This window comes from Martes martes (genome assembly GCF_963455335.1).
Source record: "Martes martes genome assembly, chromosome: 7".
NCBI lineage: Eukaryota > Metazoa > Chordata > Mammalia > Carnivora > Mustelidae > Martes > Martes martes.
The window spans coordinates 49,503,353-49,508,618 of record NC_137894.1 but is presented as its reverse complement, the minus strand read 5'-3'; positions in this window follow the sequence as shown (position 1 = coordinate 49,508,618).

Below are 5,266 nucleotides of genomic sequence, written 5' to 3'. Positions count from 1 at the left end.
GTCCTGGGATTGAGCCCTGTGTTGGGCTCCCTGTTCAGCAGGGAGTCTGTTTCTGCCCTCTGCCCGTGGCACTGCCCCCCACTTAAGTTCTCTCTCTCTCAAATAAATAAATAAAATCTTTTTTTTAAAAGCATCTCAAATATTTAGAAAACTTGGATGATCTATTGCCATTTTCTGAATTTTCTAATAAGACATGTAAATTGGAAAATGATGTAGAGGAATAACATTAGAATGGATATATACATATGCAATGAGATGAGAAAAATTTGAATTACTAAGTCTGAGAAATGAGATAAAACATTTCTATTAACATGTAAAACCCTTGTTAGAGCAATGAATTTGGCATGTCTAACACATTCACCAACATAGAAAGGAGATTACAATTTTACTCCCACCCATCCTGTCTTACAGGTAGGGGAAAGGAGCTGATAAGGAACAAATAGCAAGGAGCCCATATAAAACGACCACAGAACTCTAGATAGTCTTACCTTTTCTGGTTGGTATGTAATCTAGGCAGTGAATGAACCTCTGAAGAAAGATAGCTTTGGATAAATATGTAACCAATAAAAGTCTTGTGGAAATAAGGTTATCTTGATATAAAGTAGCTAAATGGTAGCTGCATAGTCTTAACAGAGTAGTAAAGAAAATTTGTGTAAGAGCAGGAAAAAAAATCTATTGGATAGACAAGGAAAGACATTGAGAGCTGAAGTGACCAAGAGGGAAGAAACCCTTTGCACAGTGTATGGACCCAACATTTATCTATATCTGAAACTTACTCTGTGTTCGTCAATATTTGGAAGTATCTTCCTCTTATCTTCCTCTCTTTTCAGCTCTTCTTCACATCAGTGATCAAATCCTGTGGGTGACGATTAATTCTGGAAAATGGGACAGGACAATGGCAAGTGTTACTTGGGGGAGAGAGAATCCCCTTAATCTGCAGGTGTCAGTATCCACAGAAAACCCTCTTTCAGTCTGAGAGAAGGGATATAAGTCTGTTCCTAGAGAGATTTCAATGGTTTTGGATCCCACAGGGTCAGCAGTAGTTGTTGTGAAGAGCTCATGGCAGGAGACCTAATTAGGCAGTTCTGGCTGAGTCAAAATGGAGGACCAAATTACTGAAAGTTGATTTATTTGCTTGTTTATTTGTAAACATCCTTCTCCAATTGCCTTATGCTGGGGGAAGAGTTGTGACCCCTGGTGAAGGTAACTGCTAAAGTTGGTCTCTCTTGTGTTCTGTTACTTCTTTTATTTTCCCCAGAGTCGATTAGGGTGTGTGAGACCTGTAGCTGGGGGAATATTGTAATGGGACCCCTGTGAGGAGACAAGACCAAAATCTTGGTTTGTTTCCTGGGATACTTAATTTTTAGCTTTTTCCAATTTTGTAACATCAGCTGGGACAAAATCTGTGGGGCTCATAATGCTTGCGGATGATTTCATATCTGTGATTTCTTTTCTCTTCCAAAAATGAAACTTTAGAAAAAAAAAAAACCAAAACAGAGCAAAACCCCCAAAAAACTAGTGTGGTTGTTGCTAGTCAAGGATGTCTTCTTATTGGCACATTCACGTGTTCTGAAACTTATCTTGTTTTGGAACAATAAAAGATAAGGAAATAGAGGACTTAAACAACAATAAACCAATTAGACCTAATAGACTATACAGAATATTCTACCCCTAAACAGAATACACATTCTTCTCAAGTACACATGGGATAGTTTTCAGGATAGACCGTATATTAGGCCACAGATTAAGTCTCAATGTATTTGAAAAAGATAGATACTGCACAAAACATGTTTTCTGATCATAATGAGATTGTTAGAAGTTAGTAAAAGGAAAACTGTAAACTAGAAAATTCACAAAATTGTTGAAATTAAACAACACACTTTTTTTTTCTTTAAGCAAACTCTATGCCCAATGTGGGGTTTGAACTTATGACTCTGAGATCAAGAATTGCATGCTCTACCAACTGACCCAGCCAGGTACCCCCAAAAAATACACTTAAAAAAAAAAAAGAAGATTTTATTTATTTATTTGTTTGTTTATTTATTTATTTATTTTAGAGAGAAAAAGAGAGAGAGCCTGGGAGGGACAGAGGGAGAGGAAGAGAATCACAAGCAGACTTCCTGCTGAGCATGGAGCCAGATGCTGGGAGATCATGACCTGATCGAAAATCAAGATTTGGATACTTAACTGACTGAGCCACCCATGTGCCCCCAAACAATAATTTTTTTTTTTTTTTTTTTTAGATTTTATTCATTTATTTGACAGAGACAGGGAGAGAGGGAACACCAGCAGGGGGAGAGGAGAAGCAGGCTCCCTGCAGAGCAGGGAGTCCAGCGAAGGGCTCAATCCCAGGATCTGGGGATCATGAGCTAAGCTGAAGGCAGATACCTAATGAATGAGCCACCCAGGGTCCCCCCAAACAAACACTATTTTAAAAAAAGATTTTATTTATTTATTTGACAGAGAGAGAGAGATCACAAGTAGTCAGAGAAGCAGGCAGCGGGAGAGGGGAGGCAGGCTCCCTGCTCAGCTGAGAGCCCGATGCAGGGCTGGATCCCAGGACCTGAGTCACAGACAGAGGCTTAACCCACTGAGCCACACAGGCGCCCCCCAAACAATACATTTTCTTTTTTACACTTTAAAAAAAAAAAAGATTTTATTTATTTATTTGACAGACAGAGATCACAAGTAGGCAGAGAAGCAGGCAGAGAGAGAGGAGGAAGCAGGCTCCCCGCTGAGCAGAGAGCCGGATACAGGGCTGGATCCCAGGATCTTGGGATCATGACCTGAGCCAAAGGCAGAGGCTTTAACCCACTGAGCCACCCAGGCACCCCTACACAATACACTTTTAAACAACCAATGGACCAAAGAAGAAATCACAAAGGAAATTAGAAAATAAAGATGAATGAAAACAATATGACATACTCAAACTTATGGGATACAGTGAATGTAGTGCTAAGGGGAAACTTAGAACTATAAATGTCTACATTAAAAATCAAGAAATACAGTGCCTGGGTGGCTTAGTCATTAAGCATCTGCATTCCACTCAGGTCATGATCCCAGGGTCTTGGGATCGAGCCCCAGATCAGGCTCACTGCTCCGAGGGAAGCCTGCCTCTCCCTCTGCCGCTCCCCCTGCTTGTGTTCCCTCTCTCGCTGTGTCTCTGTCAAATAAATAAATACAATCTTAAAAACAAAAACAAAAACCAAACCAAACAACAAAACCCCCCAAGAAATATCTTAGGGTGCCTACATGGCACAGTTGATAGACCATGTGACTCTGGATCTCAGGGTTGTGAGTTGGAGCCTCACGTTGGGTGCATAGATTACTTAAAAAAGAAACACACACACACACACACACACACACACACACACATCGCAAATCAAATCAAACCAAAAATGAGAAAAATCTCAATTAACAATTTACTGGGACATCTAGCTGGCTCAATTGGTAGAGCATGAAACTCTTTTTTTTTTTTTTTTTAAGATTTTATTTTTATTTATTTGTCAGAGAGAGAGAGAACACAAGCAGAGGGAACAGCTGGTAGAGAGAGAAGCAGGCTCCCCACTGAGCAAGTAGCCAGATGTGGGATTCGATCCCTTGACCCTGGGATCAGGACCTGAGCCAAAAGCATTTAACCAGCTGAGCCACCCAGGCCTCCCAAGCATGCAACTCTTGATCTTGTGAACTCATGAGTTCAAGGTCCATGTTTGGTTTAGAGAGCACTGAAAGAAAACTTTAAAAAAATTATTAAAAAATTATAAAGACAACTTACCTTTAAAACTAAAGGATCTAGAAAAAGAAAAACTAAATACAAAGTTAGCAGATGGGAATAATAAAATATTAGAACACAAATAAATGAAATAGAGAATAGAAAAACAATAGAGAATGTCAATGAAAAGAAAAGGATCAAAGAAATTGACAAAGCTTTACATAGATGCACTAAGAAACAAAGATGGAACACTTAAAGCACTAAAAATCAGTGAAGAAAATGGGGATATTACTATCACTTTTATAGAAATAAAGAGGATAAGGGAGTACTATGAACGACTGTATACCAAAAAATTGGATAACCTAGATAAAATGAACAAATTCCTAGCAATATGAAACATCCCAAGACTAAATTGTGAAGAAATAGAGTCTGAAAAAACCTATAACTAGTAAAAAATAAGTAATAAAAAATCTCCCAACAAAGAAAAGTCCTGGTCCTGATGCTTCACTGGTAAATTCTACCAAGCAGTTAAAGAAGTACTATTAATACCAATCCTTCTCAAACTTTTCCAAAAATTGAAGAGGAGTGAACACTAACTCATTCTATGAGGCCAGCATTACCTTGATATCAAAGCCATAAAAAGACTACAAGAAAACTACAAACCAGGGGCATCTGGGTGGCTCAGTGGGTTAAAGCCACTGCCTTCGGCTCAGGTCATGATCCCAGGGTCCTGGGATCGAGCCCCGCATCGGGCTCTCTGCTCAGCGGGGAGCCTGCTTTCTCCTCTCTCTCTGCCTGCCTCTCTGCCTACTTGTGATCTCTGTCTGTCAAATAAATAAATAAAATCTTTAAAAAAAAAAAACAAAAAAACAAAAAAAACTACAAAACCAATGTCCTTTTTGAACATTGATGTAAAAATCCTCAATAAAATATTAGCAGCAGAACTCAGCAGCATAGTAAAAGGATTGTACACCAAGACCAAATATAATTTATTCTCAGAATGTAAGAATGATTCTGCATCAATAGATGCAGAAAAAGCATTTGACAAAATTTGGTACTTTTTCTCGATTAAAAACACTTAAACTGGGAATAGAAAAATAACCACCTCATCATAATAAAAGCCATATATGAAAAACCTATAGGAAACATCGTATTCAATGGTGAAAAGCTGAAAACATATCCTCTAGGATCAGGAACAAGGCAAGGACCAGGAACAGGGCTTGTATTCACCACTTTTATTCAACAAAGTACTCGAAGTTCTAGCCAGGGCAATTAGTAAAATAAATAAATAAATGGCATCAAAATTGGAAAGGAAGAAGTAAAATGATCTGTTTGCTGATATGATTTTTTTTGCTGATATGATTTTTAATATTTAAAACCCTTAATATTATACACACACAAACACAAATGGTTAGAAATACTAAAAATGAATTCAGCAAAGTAGCAGGATACAGAGTCAACACATAAAGATCAGATGTATTTCTATACATAATGCACAATCTGAAAAAGAAATGACAAAAATGATTCCATTTAAAGTAACATCAAAAAGAATAC